This window comes from Ranitomeya variabilis, chromosome 4, assembly GCF_051348905.1.
Source record: "Ranitomeya variabilis isolate aRanVar5 chromosome 4, aRanVar5.hap1, whole genome shotgun sequence".
NCBI classification, from domain to species: Eukaryota; Metazoa; Chordata; class Amphibia; order Anura; family Dendrobatidae; genus Ranitomeya; species Ranitomeya variabilis.
Window position 1 is genome coordinate 694,025,978 of NC_135235.1, and position 23,737 is coordinate 694,049,714.

Sequence of the window (23,737 nt, forward strand, 5' to 3'; positions counted from 1 at the left end):
ACTCCACATAGAGAATAATGGGGCCTCCAGCACCGACCTCCACCCACAGAGCCACACTACACATAGAGAATAATGGATCCTCCAGCACCGACCTCCCCCGCAGAGCCGCACTCCACATAGAGAATAATGGAGCCTCCAGCACCGACCTCCAATCGCAGAGCCGCACTCCACATAGAGAATAATGGGGCCTCCAGCACCGACCTCCACTCGCAGAGCCGCACTCCACATAGAGAATAATGGAGCCTCCAGCACCGACCTCCACCCGCAGAGCCGCACTCCCCATAGAGAATAATGGAGCCTCCAGCACCGACCTCCGCCCGCAGAGCCGCACTCCACATAGAGAATAATGGAGCCTCCAGCACCGACCTTCACCCGCAGAGCCGCACTCCACATAGAGAATAATGGAGCGTCCAGCACCGACCTCCAACCGCAGAGCCGCACTCCACATGGAGGCCCCATTATTCTCTATGTGGAGTGCGGCTCTGCGGTTGGAGGTCGGTGCTGGAGGCCCCATTATTCTCTAGCACCGACCTCCACCCGCAGAGCCGCACTCCACATAGAGAATAATGGGGCCTCCAGCACCGACCTCCACCCGCAGAGCCGCCCTCCACATAGAGAATAATGGAGCCTCCAGCACCGACCTCCACCCGCAGAGCCGCACTCCACATAGAGAATAATGAAGCCTCCAGCACCGACCTCCACCCACAGAGCCGCACTCCACATATAGAATAATGGAGCCTCCAGCACCGACCTCCACCCGCAGAGCCGCCCTACACATAGAGAATAATGGGGCCTCCAGCACCGACCTCCACCCGCAGAGCCGCACTCCACATAGAGAATAATGGAGCCTCCAGCACCGACCTCCACCCGCAGAGCCGCCCTCCACATAGAGAATAATGGAGCCTCCAGCACCGACCTCCACCCTCAGAGCCGCACTCCACATAGAGAATAACGGAGCCTCCAGCACCGACCTCCACCCACAGAGCCGCACTCCACATATAGAATAATGGAGCCTCCAGCACCGACCTCCACCCTCAGAGCCGCACTCCACATATAGAATAATGGAGCCTCCAGCACCGACCTCCACCCGCAGAGCCGCACTCCACATAGAGAATAATGGAGCCTCCAGCACCGACCTCCACCCGCAGAGCCGCACTCCACATAGAGAATAATGGGGCCTCCAGCACCGACCTCCACCCGCAGAGCCGCCCTCCACATAGAGAATAATGGAGCCTCCAGCACCGACCTCCACCCTCAGAGCCGCACTCCACATAGAGAATAATGGAGCCTCCAGCACCGACCTCCACCCACAGAGCCGCCCTCCACATAGAGAATAATGGAGCCTCCAGCACCGACCTCCACCCACAGAGCCGCACTCCACATAGAGAATAATGGAGCCTCTAGCACCGACCTCCACCCTCAGAGCCGCACTCCACATATAGAATAATGGAGCCTCCAGCACCGACCTCCACCCGCAGAGCCGCACTCCACATAGAGAATAATGGGGCCTCCAGCACCGACCTCCACCCGCAGAGCCGCCCTCCACATAGAGAATAATGGAGCCTCCAGCACCGACCTCCACCCGCACTCCACATAGAGAATAATGGAGCCTCCAGCACCGACCTCCACCCGCAGAGCCGCACTCCACATAGAGAATAATGGAGCCTCCAGCACCGACCTCCACCCGCAGAGCCGCACTCCACATAGAGAATAATGGAGCCTCCAGCACCGACCTCCACCCGCAGAGCCGCACTCGACATAGAGAATAATGGGGCCTCCAGCACCGACCTCCACCCGCACTCCACATAGAGAATAATGGAGCCTCCAGCACCGACCTCCACCCGCAGAGCCGCACTCCACATAGAGAATAATGGAGCCTCCAGCACCGACCTCCACCCGCAGAGCCGCCCTCCACATAGAGAATAATGGAGCCTCCAGCACCGACCTTCACCCGCAGAGCCGCACTCCACATAGAGAATAATGATGGAGCCTCCAGCACCGACCTTCACCCGCAGAGCCGCACTCCACATAGAGAATAATGGGGCCTCCAGCACCGACCTCCACCCGCAGAGCCGCACTCCACAGAGAATAATGGGGCCTCCAGCACCGACCTCCACCCGTAGAGCCACACTACACATAGAGAATAATGGATCCTCCAGCACCGACCTCCCCCCGCAGAGCCGCACTCCACATAGAGAATAATGGAGCCTCCAGCACCGACCTCCACCTGCAGAGCCGCACTCCACATAGAGAATAATGGGGCCTCCAGCACCGACCTCCAATCGCAGAGCCGCACTCCACATAGAGAATAATGGGGCCTCCAGCACCGACCTCCACCCTCAGAGCCGCACTCCACATAGAGAATAATGGAGCCTCCAGCACCGACCTCCACCCACAGAGCCGCCCTCCACATAGAGAATAATGGAGCCTCCAGCACCGACCTCCACCCATAGAGCCGCACTCCACATAGAGAATAATGGAGCCTCCAGCACCGACCTCCACCCTCAGAGCCGCCCTCCACATAGAGAATAATGGAGCCTCCAGCACCGACCTCCACCCGCAGAGCCGCACTCCACATAGAGAATAATGGGGCCTCCAGCACCGACCTCCACCCGCAGAGCCGCCCTCCACATAGAGAATAATGGAGCCTCCAGCACCGACCTCCACCCGCACTCCACATAGAGAATAATGGAGCCTCCAGCACCGACCTCCACCCGCAGAGCCGCACTCCACATAGAGAATAATGGGGCCTCCAGCACCGACCTCCACCTGCAGAGCCGCAGTCCACATAGAGAATAATGGAGCCTCCAGCACCGACCTCCACCCGCAGAGCCGCACTCCACATAGAGAATAATGGAGCCTCCAGCACCGACCTCCACCCGCAGAGCCACACTCCACCTAGAGAATAATGGATCCTACAGCACCGACCTCCCCCCGCAGAGCCGCACTCCACATAGAGAATAATGGAGCCTCCAGCACCGACCTCCACCCGCAGAGCCGCACTCCACATAGAGAATAATGGAGCCTCCAGCACCGACCTGCACCCGCAGAGCCGCACTCCACAGAGAATAATGGAGCCTCCAGCACCGACCTCCACCCGCAGAGCCGCACTCCACATAGAGAATAATGGAGCCTACAGCACCGACCTCCACCCGCAGAGCCACACACCATATAGAGAATAATGGGGCCTCCAGCACCGACCTCCACCTGCAGAGCCGCACTCCACAGAGAATAATGGGGCCTCCAGCACCGACCTCCACCTGCAGAGCCGCACTCCACATAGAGAATAATGGAGCCTCTAGCACCGACCTCCACCCGCAGAGCCGCCCTCCACATAGAGAATAATGGATCCTCCAGCACCGACCTTCACCCGCAGAGCCGCACTCCACATAGAGAATAATGGGGCCTCCAGCACCGAACTCCACCCACAGAGCCACACTACACATAGAGAATAATGGATCCTCCAGCACCGACCTCCCCCGCAAAGCCGCACTCCACATAGAGAATAATGGGGCCTCCAGCACCGACCTCCACCCGCAGAGCCGCCCTCCACATAGAGAATAATGGAGCCTCCAGCACCGACCTCCACCCGCAGAGCCGCACTCCCCATAGAGAATAATGGAGCCTCCAGCACCGACCTCCACCCGCAGAGCCGCACTCCACATAGAGAATAATGGAGCCTCCAGCACCGACCTTCACCCGCAGAGCCGCACTCCACATAGAGAATAATGGAGCCTCCAGCACCGACCTCCAACCGCAGAGCCGCACTCCACATAGAGAATAATGGGGCCTCCAGCACCGACCTCCACCCGCAGAGCCGCACTCCACATAGAGAATAATGGGGCCTCCAGCACCGACCTCCACCCGCAGAGCCGCCCTCCACATAGAGAATAATGGAGCCTCCAGCACCGACCTCCACCCGCAGAGCCGCACTCCACATAGAGAATAATGAAGCCTCCAGCACCGACCTCCACCCACAGAGCCGCACCCCACATAGATAATAATGGAGCCTCCAGCACCGACCTCCACCCGCAGAGCCGCACTCCACATAGAGAATAATGGGGCCTCCAGCACCGACCTCCACCTGCAGAGCCGCACTCCACATAGAGAATAATGGAGCCTCCAGCACCAACCTCCACCCGCAGAGCCGCACTCCAGATAGAGAATAATGGAGCCTCCAGCACCGACCTCCACCCACAGAGCCACACTCCACCTAGAGAATAATGGATCCTACAGCACCGACCTCCCCCCGCAGAGCCGCACTCCCCATAGAGAATAATGGAGCCTCCAGCACCGACCTCCACCCGCAGAGCCGCACTCCACATAGAGAATAATGGAGCCTCCAGCACCGACCTCCACCCGCAGAGCCGCACTCCACAGAGAATAATGGAGCCTCCAGCACCGACCTCCACCCGCAGAGCCGCACTCCACATAGAGAATAATGGAGCCTACAGCACCGACCTCCACCCGTAGAGCCACACACCATATAGAGAATAATGGGGCCTCCAGCACCGACCTCCACCTGCAGAGCCGCACTCCACAGAGAATAATGGGGCCTCCAGCACCGACCTCCACCCGCAGAGCCGCACTCCACATAGAGAATAATGGGGCCTCCAGCACCGACCTCCACCCGCAGAGCCGCCCTCCACATAGAGAATAATGGAGCCTCCAGCACCGACCTCCACCCTCAGAGCCGCACTCCACATAGAGAATAATGGAGCCTCCAGCACCGACCTCCACCCACAGAGCCGCCCTCCACATAGAGAATAATGGAGCCTCCAGCACCGACCTCCACCCACAGAGCCGCACTCCACATAGAGAATAATGGAGCCTCCAGCACCGACCTCCACCCTCAGAGCCGCACTCCACATATAGAATAATGGAGCCTCCAGCACCGACCTCCACCCGCAGAGCCGCACTCCACATAGAGAATAATGGAGCCTCCAGCACCGACCTCCACCCACAGAGCCGCACTCCACATATAGAATAATGGAGCCTCCAGCACCGACCTCCACCCGCAGAGCCGCACTCCACAGAGAATAATGGAGCCTACAGCACCGACCTCCACCCGCAGAGCCACACACCATATAGAGAATAATGGGGCCTCCAGCACCGACCTCCACCTGCAGAGCCGCACTCCACAGAGAATATTGGGGCCTCCAGCACCGACCTCCACCTGCAGAGCCGCACTCCACAGAGAATGGGGCCTCCAGCACCGACCTCCACCTGCAGAGCCGCACTCCACATAGAGAATAATGGAGCCTCCAGCACCGACCTCCACCCGCAGAGCCGCACTCCACATAGAGAATAATGGGGCCTCCAGCACCGACCTCCACCCACAGAGCCGCACTCCACATAGAGAATAATGGAGCCTCCAGCACCGACCTCCAATCGCAGAGCCGCACTCCACATAGAGAATAATGGGGCCTCCAGCACCGACCTCCACCCTCAGAGCCGCACTCCACATAGAGAATAATGGAGCCTCCAGCACCGACCTCCACCCACAGAGCCGCCCTCCACATAGAGAATAATGGAGCCTCCAGCACCGACCTCCACCCATAGAGCCGCACTCCACATAGAGAATAATGGAGCCTCCAGCACCGACCTCCACCCTCAGAGCCGCCCTCCACATAGAGAATAATGGAGCCTCCAGCACCGACCTCCACCCGCAGAGCCGCACTCCACATAGAGAATAATGGGGCCTCCAGCACCGACCTCCACCCGCAGAGCCGCCCTCCACATAGAGAATAATGGAGCCTCCAGCACCGACCTCCACCCGCACTCCACATAGAGAATAATGGAGCCTCCAGCACCGACCTCCACCCGCAGAGCCGCACTCCACATAGAGAATAATGGGGCCTCCAGCACCGACCTCCACCTGCAGAGCCGCAGTCCACATAGAGAATAATGGAGCCTCCAGCACCGACCTCCACCCGCAGAGCCGCACTCCACATAGAGAATAATGGAGCCTCCAGCACCGACCTCCACCCGCAGAGCCACACTCCACCTAGAGAATAATGGATCCTACAGCACCGACCTCCCCCCGCAGAGCCGCACTCCACATAGAGAATAATGGAGCCTCCAGCACCGACCTCCACCCGCAGAGCCGCACTCCACATAGAGAATAATGGAGCCTCCAGCACCGACCTGCACCCGCAGAGCCGCACTCCACAGAGAATAATGGAGCCTCCAGCACCGACCTCCACCCGCAGAGCCGCACTCCACATAGAGAATAATGGAGCCTACAGCACCGACCTCCACCCGCAGAGCCACACACCATATAGAGAATAATGGGGCCTCCAGCACCGACCTCCACCTGCAGAGCCGCACTCCACAGAGAATAATGGGGCCTCCAGCACCGACCTCCACCTGCAGAGCCGCACTCCACATAGAGAATAATGGAGCCTCCAGCACCGACCTCCACCCGCAGAGCCGCCCTCCACATAGAGAATAATGGATCCTCCAGCACCGACCTTCACCCGCAGAGCCGCACTCCACATAGAGAATAATGGGGCCTCCAGCACCGACCTCCACCCACAGAGCCACACTACACATAGAGAATAATGGATCCTCCAGCACCGACCTCCCCCGCAGAGCCGCACTCCACATAGAGAATAATGGGGCCTCCAGCACCGACCTCCACCCGCAGAGCCGCCCTCCACATAGAGAATAATGGAGCCTCCAGCACCGACCTCCACCCGCAGAGCCGCACTCCCCATAGAGAATAATGGAGCCTCCAGCACCGACCTCCACCCGCAGAGCCGCACTCCACATAGAGAATAATGGAGCCTCCAGCACCGACCTTCACCCGCAGAGCCGCACTCCACAGAGAATAATGGAGCCTCCAGCACCGACCTCCAACCGCAGAGCCGCACTCCACATAGAGAATAATGGGGCCTCCAGCACCGACCTCCACCCGCAGAGCCGCACTCCACATAGAGAATAATGGGGCCTCCAGCACCGACCTCCACCCGCAGAGCCGCCCTCCACATAGAGAATAATGGAGCCTCCAGCACCGACCTCCACCCGCAGAGCCGCACTCCACATAGAGAATAATGAAGCCTCCAGCACCGACCTCCACCCACAGAGCCGCACCCCACATAGATAATAATGGAGCCTCCAGCACCGACCTCCACCCGCAGAGCCGCACTCCACATAGAGAATAATGGGGCCTCCAGCACCGACCTCCACCTGCAGAGCCGCACTCCACATAGAGAATAATGGAGCCTCCAGCACCAACCTCCACCCGCAGAGCCGCACTCCAGATAGAGAATAATGGAGCCTCCAGCACCGACCTCCACCCACAGAGCCACACTCCACCTAGAGAATAATGGATCCTACAGCACCGACCTCCCCCCGCAGAGCCGCACTCCCCATAGAGAATAATGGAGCCTCCAGCACCGACCTCCACCCGCAGAGCCGCACTCCACATAGAGAATAATGGAGCCTCCAGCACCGACCTCCACCCGCAGAGCCGCACTCCACAGAGAATAATGGAGCCTCCAGCACCGACCTCCACCCGCAGAGCCGCACTCCACATAGAGAATAATGGAGCCTACAGCACCGACCTCCACCCGTAGAGCCACACACCATATAGAGAATAATGGGGCCTCCAGCACCGACCTCCACCCGCAGAGCCGCACTCCACAGAGAATAATGGGGCCTCCAGCACCGACCTCCACCCGCAGAGCCGCACTCCACATAGAGAATAATGGGGCCTCCAGCACCGACCTCCACCCGCAGAGCCGCCCTCCACATAGAGAATAATGGAGCCTCCAGCACCGACCTCCACCCTCAGAGCCGCACTCCACATAGAGAATAATGGAGCCTCCAGCACCGACCTCCACCCACAGAGCCGCCCTCCACATAGAGAATAATGGAGCCTCCAGCACCGACCTCCACCCACAGAGCCGCACTCCACATAGAGAATAATGGAGCCTCCAGCACCGACCTCCACCCTCAGAGCCGCACTCCACATATAGAATAATGGAGCCTCCAGCACCGACCTCCACCCGCAGAGCCGCACTCCACATAGAGAATAATGGAGCCTCCAGCACCGACCTCCACCCACAGAGCCGCACTCCACATATAGAATAATGGAGCCTCCAGCACCGACCTCCACCCGCAGAGCCGCACTCCACAGAGAATAATGGAGCCTACAGCACCGACCTCCACCCGCAGAGCCACACACCATATAGAGAATAATGGGGCCTCCAGCACCGACCTCCACCTGCAGAGCCGCACTCCACAGAGAATATTGGGGCCTCCAGCACCGACCTCCACCTGCAGAGCCGCACTCCACAGAGAATGGGGCCTCCAGCACCGACCTCCACCCTCAGAGCCGCCCTCCACATAGAGAATAATGGAGCCTCCAGCACCGACCTCCACCCGCAGAGCCGCACTCCACATAGAGAATAATGGGGCCTCCAGCACCGACCTCCACCCGCAGAGCCGCCCTCCACATAGAGAATAATGGAGCCTCCAGCACCGACCTCCACCCGCACTCCACATAGAGAATAATGGAGCCTCCAGCACCGACCTCCACCCGCAGAGCCGCACTCCACATAGAGAATAATGGGGCCTCCAGCACCGACCTCCACCCGCAGAGCCGCACTCCACATAGAGAATAATGGAGCCTCCAGCACCGACCTCCACCCGCAGAGCCGCACTCCACATAGAGAATAATGGAGCCTCCAGCACCGACCTCCACCCGCAGAGCCACACTCCACCTAGAGAATAATGGATCCTACAGCACCGACCTCCCCCCGCAGAGCCGCACTCCACATAGAGAATAATGGAGCCTCCAGCACCGACCTCCACCCGCAGAGCCGCACTCCACATAGAGAATAATGGAGCCTCCAGCACCGACCTGCACCCGCAGAGCCGCACTCCACAGAGAATAATGGAGCCTCCAGCACCGACCTCCACCCGCAGAGCCACACACCATATAGAGAATAATGGGGCCTCCAGCACCGACCTCCACCTGCAGAGCCGCACTCCACAGAGAATAATGGGGCCTCCAGCACCGACCTCCACCTGCAGAGCCGCACTCCACAGAGAATAATGGGGCCTCCAGCACCGACCTCCACCTGCAGAGCCGCACTCCACATAGAGAATAATGGAGCCTCCAGCACCGACCTCCACCTGCAGAGCCGCACTCCACATAGAGAATAATGGAGCCTCCAGCACCGACCTCCACCCGCAGAGCCGCCCTCCACATAGAGAATAATGGAGCCTCCAGCACCGACCTCCACCCGCAGAGCCGCACTCCCCATAGAGAATAATGGAGCCTCCAGCACCGACCTCCACCCGCAGAGCCGCACTCCACATAGAGAATAATGGGGCCTCCAGCACCGACCTCCACCCGCAGAGCCGCCCTCCACATAGAGGATAATGGAGCCTCCAGCACCGACCTCCACCCTCAGAGCCGCACTCCACATAGAGAATAATGGAGCCTCCAGCACCGACCTCCACCCACAGAGCCGCACTCCACATAGAGAATAATGGAGCCTCCAGCACCGACCTCCACCCTCAGAGCCGCACTCCACATATAGAATAATGGAGCCTCCAGCACCGACCTCCACCCGCAGAGCCGCACTCCACATAGAGAATAATGGAGCCTCCAGCACCGACCTCCACCCACAGAGCCGCACTCCACATATAGAATAATGGAGCCTCCAGCACCGACCTCCACCCGCAGAGCCGCACTCCACAGAGAATAATGGAGCCTACAGCACCGACCTCCACCCGCAGAGCCACACACCATATAGAGAATAATGGGGCCTCCAGCACCGACCTCCACCTGCAGAGCCGCACTCCACAGAGAATATTGGGGCCTCCAGCACCGACCTCCACCTGCAGAGCCGCACTCCACAGAGAATGGGGCCTCCAGCACCGACCTCCACCTGCAGAGCCGCACTCCACAGAGAATAATGGAGCCTACAGCACCGACCTCCACCCGCAGAGCCACACACCATATAGAGAATAATGGGGCCTCCAGCACCGACCTCCACCTGCAGAGCCGCACTCCACAGAGAATATTGGGGCCTCCAGCACCGACCTCCACCTGCAGAGCCGCACTCCACAGAGAATGGGGCCTCCAGCACCGACCTCCACCTGCAGAGCCGCACTCCACATAGAGAATAATGGAGCCTCCAGCACCGACCTCCACCCGCAGAGCCGCACTCCACATAGAGAATAATGGGGCCTCCAGCACCGACCTCCACCCGCAGAGCCGCCCTCCACATAGAGAATAATGGAGCCTCCAGCACCGACCTCCACCCTCAGAGCCGCACTCCACATAGAGAATAATGGAGCCTCCAGCACCGACCTCCACCCACAGAGCCGCCCTCCACATAGAGAATAATGGAGCCTCCAGCACCGACCTCCACCCATAGAGCCGCACTCCACATAGAGAATAATGGAGCCTCCAGCACCGACCTCCACCCTCAGAGCCGCCCTCCACATAGAGAATAATGGAGCCTCCAGCACCGACCTCCACCCGCAGAGCCGCACTCCACATAGAGAATAATGGGGCCTCCAGCACCGACCTCCACCCGCAGAGCCGCCCTCCACATAGAGAATAATGGAGCCTCCAGCACCGACCTCCACCCGCACTCCACATAGAGAATAATGGAGCCTCCAGCACCGACCTCCACCCGCAGAGCCGCACTCCACATAGAGAATAATGGGGCCTCCAGCACCGACCTCCACCTGCAGAGCCGCAGTCCACATAGAGAATAATGGAGCCTCCAGCACCGACCTCCACCCGCAGAGCCGCACTCCACATAGAGAATAATGGAGCCTCCAGCACCGACCTCCACCCGCAGAGCCACACTCCACCTAGAGAATAATGGATCCTACAGCACCGACCTCCCCCCGCAGAGCCGCACTCCACATAGAGAATAATGGAGCCTCCAGCACCGACCTCCACCCGCAGAGCCGCACTCCACATAGAGAATAATGGAGCCTCCAGCACCGACCTGCACCCGCAGAGCCGCACTCCACAGAGAATAATGGAGCCTCCAGCACCGACCTCCACCCGCAGAGCCGCACTCCACATAGAGAATAATGGAGCCTACAGCACCGACCTCCACCCGCAGAGCCACACACCATATAGAGAATAATGGGGCCTCCAGCACCGACCTCCACCTGCAGAGCCGCACTCCACAGAGAATAATGGGGCCTCCAGCACCGACCTCCACCTGCAGAGCCGCACTCCACAGAGAATAATGGGGCCTCCAGCACCGACCTCCACCTGCAGAGCCGCACTCCACATAGAGAATAATGGAGCCTCCAGCACCGACCTCCACCCGCAGAGCCGCCCTCCACATAGAGAATAATGGATCCTCCAGCACCGACCTTCACCCGCACTCCACATAGAGAATAATGGGGCCTCCAGCACCGACCTCCACCCACAGAGCCACACTACACATAGAGAATAATGGATCCTCCAGCACCGACCTCCCCCGCAGAGCCGCACTCCACATAGAGAATAATGGGGCCTCCAGCACCGACCTCCACCCGCAGAGCCGCCCTCCACATAGAGAATAATGGAGCCTCCAGCACCGACCTCCACCCGCAGAGCCGCACTCCCCATAGAGAATAATGGAGCCTCCAGCACCGACCTCCACCCGCAGAGCCGCACTCCACATAGAGAATAATGGAGCCTCCAGCACCGACCTTCACCCGCAGAGCCGCACTCCACATAGAGAATAATGGAGCCTCCAGCACCGACCTCCAAACGCAGAGCCGCACTCCACATAGAGAATAATGGGGCCTCCAGCACCGACCTCCACCCGCAGAGCCGCACTCCACATAGAGAATAATGGGGCCTCCAGCACCGACCTCCACCCGCAGAGCCGCCCTCCACATAGAGAATAATGGAGCCTCCAGCACCGACCTCCACCCGCAGAGCCGCACTCCACATAGAGAATAATGAAGCCTCCAGCACCGACCTCCACCCACAGAGCCGCACCCCACATAGATAATAATGGAGCCTCCAGCACCGACCTCCACCCGCAGAGCCGCACTCCACATAGAGAATAATGGGGCCTCCAGCACCGACCTCCACCTGCAGAGCCGCACTCCACATAGAGAATAATGGAGCCTCCAGCACCAACCTCCACCCGCAGAGCCGCACTCCAGATAGAGAATAATGGAGCCTCCAGCACCGACCTCCACCCACAGAGCCACACTCCACCTAGAGAATAATGGATCCTACAGCACCGACCTCCCCCCGCAGAGCCGCACTCCCCATAGAGAATAATGGAGCCTCCAGCACCGACCTCCACCCGCAGAGCCGCACTCCACATAGAGAATAATGGAGCCTCCAGCACCGACCTCCACCCGCAGAGCCGCACTCCACAGAGAATAATGGAGCCTCCAGCACCGACCTCCACCCGCAGAGCCGCACTCCACATAGAGAATAATGGAGCCTACAGCACCGACCTCCACCCGCAGAGCCACACACCATATAGAGAATAATGGGGCCTCCAGCACCGACCTCCACCTGCAGAGCCGCACTCCACAGAGAATAATGGGGCCTCCAGCACCGACCTCCACCCGCAGAGCCGCACTCCACATAGAGAATAATGGGGCCTCCAGCACCGACCTCCACCCGCAGAGCCGCCCTCCACATAGAGAATAATGGAGCCTCCAGCACCGACCTCCACCCTCAGAGCCGCACTCCACATAGAGAATAATGGAGCCTCCAGCACCGACCTCCACCCACAGAGCCGCCCTCCACATAGAGAATAATGGAGCCTCCAGCACCGACCTCCACCCACAGAGCCGCACTCCACATAGAGAATAATGGAGCCTCCAGCACCGACCTCCACCCTCAGAGCCGCACTCCACATATAGAATAATGGAGCCTCCAGCACCGACCTCCACCCGCAGAGCCGCACTCCACATAGAGAATAATGGAGCCTCCAGCACCGACCTCCACCCACAGAGCCGCACTCCACATATAGAATAATGGAGCCTCCAGCACCGACCTCCACCCGCAGAGCCGCACTCCACAGAGAATAATGGAGCCTACAGCACCGACCTCCACCCGCAGAGCCACACACCATATAGAGAATAATGGGGCCTCCAGCACCGACCTCCACCTGCAGAGCCGCACTCCACAGAGAATATTGGGGCCTCCAGCACTGACCTCCACCTGCAGAGCCGCACTCCACAGAGAATGGGGCCTCCAGCACCGACCTCCACCTGCAGAGCCGCACTCCACATAGAGAATAATGGAGCCTCCAGCACCGACCTCCACCCGCAGAGCCGCACTCCACATAGAGAATAATGGAGCCTCCAGCACCGACCTCCACCCGCAGAGCCGCACTCCACATAGAGAATAATGGAGCCTCCAGCACCGACCTCCACCTGCAGAGCCGCACTCCACATAGAGAATAATGGAGCCTCCAGCACCGACCTCCACCCGCAGAGCCGCACTCCACATAGAGAATAATAGGGCCTCCAGCACCGACCTCCACCCGCAGAGCCGCACTCCACATAGAGAATAATGGAGCCTCCAGCACCGACCTCCACCCTCAGAGCCGCACTCCACATAGAGAATAATGGAGCCTCCAGCACCGACCTCCACCCGCAGAGCCGCACTCCACATAGAGAATAATGGAGCCTCCAGCACCGAACTCCACCCTCAGAGCCGCCCTCCACATAGAGAATAATGGAGCCTCCAGCACCGACCTCCACCCACAGAGCCGCACTCCACATATAGAATAATGGAGCCTCCAGCACCGACCTCCACCCGCAGAGCCGCCCTCCACATAGAGAATAATGGGGCCTCCAGCACCGACCTCCACCCGCACTCCACATAGAGAATAATGGAGCCTCCAGCACCGACCTCCACCCGCAGAGCCGCACCCCACATAGATAATAATGGAGCCTCCAGCACCGACCTCCACCCGCAGAGCCGCACTCCACATAGAGAATAATGGAGCCTCCAGCACCGACCTCCACCCTCAGAGCCGCACTCCACATATAGAATAATGGAGCCTCTAGCAGCGACCTCCACCCGCAGAGCCGCACTCCACATAGAGAATAATGGAGCCTCCAGCACCAACCTCCACCCGCAGAGCCGCACTCCACATAGAGAATAATGGGGCCTCCAGCACCGACCTCCACCCGCAGAGCCGCCCTCCACATAGAGAATAATGGAGCCTCCAGCACCGACCTCCACCCGCAGAGCCGCACTCCACATAGAGAATAATGAAGCCTCCAGCACCGACCTCCACCCACAGAGCCGCACCCCACATAGATAATAATGGAGCCTCCAGCACCGACCTCCACATAGAGAATAATGGAGCCTCCAGCACCGACCTCCACCCGCAGAGCCGCACTCCACATAGAGAATAATGAAGCCTCCAGCACCAACCTCCACCCGCAGAGCCGCACTCCACATAGAGAATAATGGAGCCTCCAGCACCGAACTCCACCCTCAGAGCCGCCCTCCACATAGAGAATAATGGAGCCTCCAGCACCGACCTCCACCCACAGAGCCGCACTCCACATATAGAATAATGGAGCCTCCAGCACCGACCTCCACCCGCAGAGCCGCCCTCCACATAGAGAATAATGGGGCCTCCAGCACCGACCTCCACCCGCACTCCACATAGAGAATAATGGAGCCTCCAGCACCGACCTCCACCCGCAGAGCCGCACCCCACATAGAGAATAATGGAGCCTCCAGCACCGACCTCCACCCGCAGAGCCGCACTCCACATAGAGAATAATGGAGCCTCTAGCAGCGACCTCCACCCGCAGAGCCGCACTCCACATAGAGAATAATGGAGCCTCCAGCACCAACCTCCACCCGCAGAGCCGCACTCCAGATAGAGAATAATGGGGCCTCCAGCACCGACCTCCACCCGCAGAGCCGCCCTCCACATAGAGAATAATGGAGCCTCCAGCACCGCCTCCACCCGCAGAGCCGCACTCCACATAGAGAATAATGAAGCCTCCAGCACCGACCTCCACCCACAGAGCCGCACCCCACATAGATAATAATGGAGCCTCCAGCACCGACCTCCACATAGAGAATAATGGAGCCTCCAGCACCGACCTCCACCCGCAGAGCCGCACTCCACATAGAGAATAATGGAGCCTCCAGCACCGACCTCCACCCGCAGAGCCGCACTCCACATAGAGAATAATGGAGCCTCCAGCACCGACCTCCACCCGCAGAGCCGCACTCCACATAGAGAATAATGGAGCCTCCAGCACCGACCTCCACCCGCAGAGCCGCACTCCCCATAGAGAATAATGGAGCCTCCAGCACTGACTTCGCGCACTCCACATATATGGGTAGAACCTAGAGTGTATGGTAAATGCTAGAGTGTATGGGCTCCTTCCCGGTGTGACGTCATTTCCGGGGGCGTGTCCTATCGGGAGGGGGCGTGTTCTCCAAGGCGGCAAAGGAAAGGGTTGTGGCTAAATCCCAGTCGGCTAAAGGCTCAGGTCCTTCTGTGCACTGGGATTTAGCTTTCTCACACAGAGTCGGCTATTTCCCAGTCGGCAGAGGGACCAGGTCCTTTAGCCGACTTGGATTTCGCCTGCTCTATATAAGAATGCTAAATCCCAGTAGATAGAAGGACCCTTATTGTATATAGATATATATGAATACTGTCTTGTGATTTTTTGCAGTTATATTGAGCTGCAGCCTGGATATGACATCTGATTACACTTTTATTTATATGTGACAATTATACACACGAATTTTCCCCGTAATCCCAGTGTGTACAATATTCTGCGCCAATCTCATCCGCGTCCCGTTTTATTTACTGGTGATCATTTTTGTAGATCACACAACCACAGATTTTTTCCATGCATGCACCTAGGAGTGTTTTAACCCTTGGGCGATTTTCCGTTTTTTTTTCTTCCCATAACTTATTTATTTTTCCATCCACATCGCCGTTGTGAATTTTTGTTATTTTGGCGGGACGTTCTTATTGATACCATTTTGGCGCGGACACCATGTTTTGATCACCTCTTATTTCATTTTATTACAATGTTGTGGTGACCAAAAAAAGTAATTATGGCATTTCTAGTTTTTTTCTCGTTATGCCGTTTGCTGATCAGATTATTTTACATTTTGATTGGTCAGACCTTTCTGATCACGTCAATTCCAAATTTAATTTTTTTTAAATGGAGCAAACGCGATATTTCTTTTTCTGATATTTTTATGATATATGATGTAACTGCATCATGCGTTGTGAAGGGGTTAATACTATAATTATTGGCCAAATGGACCAGGTCCTTCGGCCGACTTGGATTTAGCCTGCTCTCTGTGAGAAAGCTAAATCCCAGTGGGATAAAGGACCAGGTCCCTGTGAGTGGTTTAATACCAGACTTAGTAAGCTAAAACACCAGGTCCTTCTGCCCACTTAGATTTAGCTTGCTGTATATAACAAAGTCTAGTGGGCAACGCAGTCCAACAGTGATTCACCAATGTGATGCACTGTAATGATTCCACTAGTTCACTGTCGGACTTCCGTGCTGTAGTGCCCCTGTGTCACGCTGGGGGCAGTCCGGCAATCCAACCTACTACAATGTTTCCGCCAGGTTATGCGTATTGCCGGTCACTGTGCTCCTTGAGTTCACCTCAAGTGACAGTTGACAGCTCAGAGGGTGCTGCGATAACCGCAAACTGTAATCTCCAGTGACCTCAGAGGTGGCGGCTTCCATGCCCCCCTTAGTGTGTGTACGCCGGATACGGGGAGGGGTCACGTTTTATGATGTCACTGTGGCTTCTGTATGTATTGGAGCAGGGGATCGTCTTGGGACCTTGATGATGATGATAAATGGGTGAAAGAGGGTGTCTGTTTTTATATTTTAATTACCGTACATGTTTTTAATGTGTTTCTTTATTTTTACTTACAGTGTTAGTAAACGGGGTGTTTCATAGACACCTCTCTATTACTAACCCTGGGCTTGATGTCAGCTGTGATTTTTGACAAGTCACAGTTGTAATTATACTTACAGCCCTGGCAAAAATTAAGAGACCACTGCAAAATGTCCAGTTTGTCTGATTTTTCTCTTTCTAGGTATATTTTTGAGTAAAATGTAAATTGTTCTTTTATTCTATAAACGTCTGACATGTCTCAGAATTTTCAAGAAATAAATTTAGTATTTTTTTCTAACAAAGAAAAATGGTCAAAATTAAAAAAAAACAGTGCTTTCAGACCTCAAATAATGCAAAGAAAACAAGTTCATAATCATTTAGAAACAACAGTACTAATGTTTTACCTCAGGAAGAGTTCAGAAATAGTGATGAGTGAACGTGCTCGCCACTACTCGTTACTCGCCCGAGTATCGGGGTACTCGGCGAGCAGCGAGCATTTCCGGTACTATTCGGCGGTAACTGCAGTCTCCACCCAGCAGTTTTAGCGGACTTTAGAGACCCAATCATGGTGCAGAGATTGTCTGCCAGGCCATGAAACGCGGCAGCCATCTTTGTTGTGTCGTGCAGTGATTGGCTTGGCCGTACAGCATCATCCCGAGTATAAGAGACCTGGTGCCGCCCTGCTCGCCGCATTCTGTTCCTGTTTCAGCGAGAATAGGGAGAGCTGCTGCCGAGATAGGGTCAGAATCGTGGTTTTAGAGTGTAGGTCTGCAACTCTTACATCCACAACTCCTCAGAAACCAAAAGTCCTTTTTAGGGCTAATTTGTGGGTCCCGATATTGCAGCGCTAGGTAGGCAGGGCATAGCATATCCACATCAGTGCAAGGCCTGCAGGCACTGTATGTGCGTCCATTGCTCCCACTGCATCCCTCCCAAAGCTCCATAACTGCCTGCAGCTGCAGCTTATTTACTGTCTATATATTTATTTTTCCTTCATTTTTTTCAAAAATCCCCCCCCCCCCCCAAAAAAAAAAAATACAGTCTGTTCTGTCATACTGAGGCCTGTTGAAAAGTTATAGTTTGTCAGGCATACGTAGCATAGTTGTCTGTGCGACCCTTGTGCTCCCTTTTTTTTGGTGTTTTAAATTCACTGAAAAAGGCCTCATATATCTGCGTGCTCCATGTTTGGTCATTGGAGGCCGGTGTACTTATTTTTTGACTGTGTGATAGTCAAATTCTATACAGCACTATTTCGTATCAAAAAAATTCAAAGGCTACAGATTTTCCAGTGTGGTGTTTCCGTTACAGCCGTCATATATCTCTGTGCTCCAAGTTTGGGCATTGGAGGCTGGTGTACTTATTTTTTGGCTGTGTGATACTCAAATTCAATACAGCACTATTTTGCATAAATTAACTTAAAAAAAACATGAATACAGTCTGTTAGGTCAGGCTGAGGCCTGCCTGGTGTTTGGGTTTGAAAAATCATAGATTTGCAGGCATACTGATCACATATTATTTCGCTACTAATAAAGACATTTGTGTTGAGCATTTGAAATAGTGCAGTAGTCCATTTAAAATGGTTAAGGCAAGAGGCAAAGGACGGGGAAGTGGACGTGATGGTGCATCCATAGGATGAGGCCGTGGGCAAGGTGAAAGTGGGCAACAACAAAGACCCACATCTTCTCGCTCGACATTCCTGTCCCAGTTTCTAGGGTACCGCAGCACACAACTATTGAAGCCAGAGCAGTGTGTAACGGTTGTTGGTTGGATAGCGGATAATGCTTCCAGTCACTTAGCCATCACCACCACTACCTTGTCTTTCACACGGTCAAGTCTGAGTAGCCGTGAGTGAGGCCAGGATATTCCTCACCCTGATCCTCCTTCCTCCCACCATGCCGAGTACCCTGAGACAACTGATCCCACACTTGGACACTCTGAAGAGCTGTTCAGTTTTCCATTTCAAGATTCAGAAATCTCTGCAGGTCAACTTGAAGTGGGGAAAGATGAGATCGCATGTAGAGCTGCCCAAAGCTTTGACCAGCCCCAGTCACACGAAGGCAATGGTGGGAAAGTGTCACAAGAGGTGGACCATGATGAGACCTAATTTCTAGAAAGTCAGGAGGAGGAGCAAGGTGCACATGTGGAAGACGAGGTGGTGGATGTCATAGTAAATGACCCAAGCTGGCAGGAGGACATGCGTAGCGAGGACAGCAGCACAAATGGGGAAGGAGGCATATCCCCCAACAGGCAGGAAGAAGCAGTGTGGTGGCCACAGACAGAAGGCGTGCATCCGTTCCCTGTAACACCAACATGAGTGAAGTTGCCATTCCACCTGTGAGATCTTCCCGAGTCTGGCTATTTTTTAAAGACTCTGCCGATAACCCTAAACAGGCCATTTGCAGCACCTGCCATGCCTGCTTCAGCAGGGGTAGCAAAACAACCAGCCTGACCACCAGCATGATCAGGCACATGCAAGCAAAGCACCTGACTTTGTGGGCCGAACCCCAGGCTCGAGGACCACTGCATGCTGGTCACACCACTGCTTCTTCCACTGTTTTGCATAGAAGCCAATCCCTAGTACACCGTGCATGTGAAGATGCCTCTAGCCCTGCACCTCTTGTGGCCCACAGTCAAGCAGCACCATCAGCAAGCCCGTCCACGTCCTTGACCCAGCACAGCATTCAGTTGTCTATAACCCAGTCTTTGGAACACAAGCCGAAATACCCAGCCAACACCCCACAGTCCTCAATTCTATTATTTCTCTTCTGCTTGTGCTAGAAATGCTGCCTTTTAGGCTTGTTGAGACGGAAGCATTCCGCAACCTGATGGGGGCGGTCATCCCAAGGTACTCGGTCCCCAGTCGCCACTATTTCTCTCGGTGTGCTGTACCGGCATTACACCAGCATGTGTCCCACAACATTACCCGTGCCCTCAACAATGCTGTTACCGGAAAAGTCCACCTAACCACGGACACGTGGACAAGTGCTTGTGGGCAGGGACGGTACATCTCAATGACGGCACACTGGGTTAACATAGTGGAAGCCGGGACCCAGTTGGACCTTGAGATGGAACACATCCTCCCCACGCTGAGGATTGCTGGCCCTATGTCAATCAGGGTTGCCCCCACAGTCTACAGCTCCTGCACCTCCTCCTCCTATTCATCCTCCATCTCTGAAATCAACACATCAGTCAGAAGCTGGAAGCACTGCAGCACTGCCTCAGCCAAGCGGCAACAGGCTGTGCTGAAGATAATCTGCATAGGTGACAAACCGCACAATGCAGAAGAGTTGTGGACAGCGCTGAAAGAGCAGTCAGATGTTTGGATGACACCGCTGAACCTACAGCCAGGCATGGTCATGTGTGACAATGGCCGAAACCTGGTGGCGGCTCTGAGGCAAGGTGAGCTCACACACGTACCTTGCTTGGCCCATGTGCTTAATCTCTTGGTTCAACATTTTCTGAAAAGCTACCCGGAGCTGCCGGATCTGCTAGTGAAAGTACGCTGTCTGTCTGACCATTTTAGAAAGTCAGCTACAGCTTCAGCCGCCCTTGCCGTGCTTCAGCAGCGTTTTCAGATTCCAGCTCACTGACTATTGTGTGATGTCCCCCATCCCCACGCGCTGGAACTCTACGCTGCATATCTTGGAAAGGAGCAGAAGAGGGCCGTTGTTGACTACCAACATTAACAAGGCCGTCGAATTTCAGGTCAGACTCCACACATAAGACCTCAGGAGTGGACATGGATGTCAGACATATATAACATCCTCCAAAACTTTGAGGACTGCACTAAGATGGTGAGTGGCGATGATGCCATAATTAGCATCACTATCCCGCTTCTCAGCATTCTGAAAAACTCTCTGCTCACAATCAAAGAGGATGCATTGCAGGCGGAGCACGAGGACATGGAGCAAGGAAACATACAGGGGGATTACACTCAGCCCAGCCTCATGTCTTCTCAACGTGGATTGGTAGGCAATCAGGAGGAGGAGGAAGAACAGGAGCTACTTTCATGTGCTATAGATGGTACTACAAACACATCTGTATTAGCTTCTGTTCAGTGGGGATGACCTGAGGACAGGGAGGAGGAGGAGGAGGACAGCATCGTCAGTCGTCCTGTTGATGAGGACACGGAAGTCTTGCCTGTTAGCAGTCTGGCAGGCATGGCTGACTTTAAGTTGCACTGCATTTCACGTGACCCTCGGATTATCAAAATTTTGGGTGACACTCATTACTGGTTGGTGACACTTCTAGACCCACGCTACAAGGAGAACTTTCAATCTCTTCTGCCTGAGGCAGAGAGGTGTACTAAAATTTTGCAGTACCACAGGGCCCTTGTAGCGGAATTACTTAGAAAATTCCCATGTGAGAACGCTGGCAGCAGACTTCAAGAGTTTGTTGTACAACCAAGGACTCCAAGCAAGAGAGGGACAGAAGTACAATCCAGCTCAGGCAGGGGAACAATGGCCAAGGTCTGGGACAGTTTTCTCAGACACTCCCATCGTGGCGGCACAGAGGCAAGGGGTGCTGTCACAAGAAGTGCAATGTTTGGGAAGATGGTGAGGGAGTACCTTGCAGATCGTGCAAACATCCTCCGGGATTCCTATGTGCCTTTGAATTATTGGGTATCCAAGCTGGACACGTGACATGAACTGGCTGTCTACACCTTGGAGGTCCTGGCCTGCCCTGCTGCTAGCGTTCTGTCAGAGAGGGTTTTTAGTGCCGCTGGTGGAATTATAACAGAAAAGCGCATCCGCCTGTCAACTGAAAATGCTGACAGGCTGACTCTTATAAAAATGAACAAGGCCTGGATTGGGAAAGACTTCTGTACACCACCAAGTGAAAACAGCAAAACATAACCTCAAATACATTCTCTCTTTTGGGGAGGCGTATTCTTAAGCACCTCTTCACAACCCAACATGGGTATACGCTTACAGATTTGGTCTGTTTGTTCTTATCCTCCTCCTTATCCTAATCCTCCTCCTCCAGAACCAATATATCACCAGCGTGAACGTGGTCTGTACGGTGCATTTTGGCCAAGGATGCTCTGATGGCACTCTTTTATTTTTTTTTAAAAAGGACAACACATTGGGGAACTGGGCATGACATTACATTGGGCCTACTTCTTAACTCGGTCTCCTGCAAACTGTCCTGTACCTGCCAGTAGATCACCAGGGTGAACGTGCTCTGTACTGTTATAGGCCAGTGAATTTTGGGCAAAGGGGCTGTGCTGGCAATATTTTTTTAAGTCCAAAAAGGACAACACATTGGGAAATTGGGCATGACATTACATTGGGCCTACTTCTTAACTCAGTCGCCTGTTGTGGATTCTTTTTTTGGGCTCCCTCTGGTGGTTACAAGTGGTACTGGGTGACTTTGGTGGGTTGCGGTCTCTGGTTTCCACCTGTCCATCATAGGCTGGGTGTTTCCTATTTAACCTAGCTTTCCTGTCATTCCCTTGCCGGCTATCAATGTAATCAGAGTGTCTCTGTTTGCCTCTGCTACCTGCTCCTATAATCTGCTGGACAAGCTAAGTTCTGATTTTCTTGTTTTTTGTGTTCTGCCTTATCATGTTTTTAGTCCAGCTTGCATACATATGAGTCTTTGCTGCTGGTTGCTCTAGTGGGCTGAAATTACTCCCCATGTACCATGAGTTGGCACATGGGTCCCAGTAATTTCAGGATGGTTTTTTGAAGAAAGGGTTTTTCGCTGACCGCCTAGATCTCTTTTGTATCCTTCTGCTATCTAGCTTTAGCGGGCCTCATTTTGCTAAAACTGTTTTCATACCTGCGCATGTGCCTTCCTCTTAATTCACCGTCATTATATGTGGGGGGCTGCTATCCCTTTGGGGTATTTCTCTAGGAGGCAAGAGAGGTCTGCTTTTCATCTTCTAGGGGAAGTTAGTTCTCCGGCTGGCGCGAGACGTCTAGAGTCCCCGTAGGTACGTTCCCCGGCTGCTGATAGTGTTTGTGTTAAGTTCAGGATCGCGGTCAGCTCAGGTTCCATCACCCTAGAGCTTGTCCTATTTTTGTGCTTGCCCTTTTGGTGATTCCCTGCCATTGGAATCATGACAGTCGCCTGCAATCTGTCCTGTATCTGCCAATAGATCACCAGGGTGAACGTGCTCTGTACGGTGCATTTTGGCCAAGGGGCAGGGCCGGACTGGGACTAAAATTCAGCCCTGGCATTTGAAGTCACACAGGCCCACTTGTCGCCTGGTGACTGTATAATATCTATGTACAATTGTAGGTTACAAGAAGTGAGGGGAGTGTAACACGACTATATAACATATAATTACAGCTGTATCCAGCATTACAGCTCAGTCCCCATAGAATGTAATGCAGCACAGCCCCCATAGAATGTAATGCAGCACAGCCCCATAGAATCCTGTAATGCAGCACTGCCCCATAGAATTTAATGCAGCCCAGCCCCATAGAATCATGTAATGCAGCACTGCCCCATAGAATCATGTAATGCAGCCCAGCCCCATAGAATCATGTAATGCAGCACTGCCCCATAGAATCATGTAATGCAGCCCAGCCCCATAAAATCATGTAATGCAGCACTGCCCCATAGAATGTAATGCAGCCAGCCCCCCCCCCTACAATCCAGTTATCACCCATTGATATGTAATAATAAAAAAACAAAGTCTACTCACCTTTCCTCTTGCCCCGCGCTGCTGCTCCTGGCTCCGGTCTCAGCAGCTGCAGTCTGCCCGCCCGGTCACACAGCAGGTGCGCGATGATATGACGTCATCGCGCACCCACAGTGTCAGCGGCAGGCAGAGCGGGGAATGATGGGAGAGGGAGCGTCAGCAGACGCTCTCTCCTCCATCATTGCATTCAACTGTACCGGTGTCTATGACGCCGGTATAGTTGAATG

At 55.2% G+C, this 23,737-nt stretch overlaps 2 protein-coding genes across 2 annotated transcripts in view; one reads left to right on the forward strand and one right to left on the reverse strand.

Annotated features, from left to right (window-relative positions):
* LOC143767650 (uncharacterized) overlaps positions 1–15,422 on the reverse strand; it is a 56,478-nt gene extending 41,056 nt beyond the window's left edge. The window contains exon 1 of the mRNA XM_077256098.1: positions 15,044–15,422. The gene's annotated coding sequence lies outside the window, so the exon portion shown is untranslated. The remainder of the gene's footprint in view (positions 1–15,043) is intronic.
* Positions 1–23,737, forward strand: part of LOC143767631 (uncharacterized) — an 850,082-nt gene that overhangs the window by 665,300 nt on the left and 161,045 nt on the right. The gene's annotated exons all lie outside the window — the stretch shown is intronic.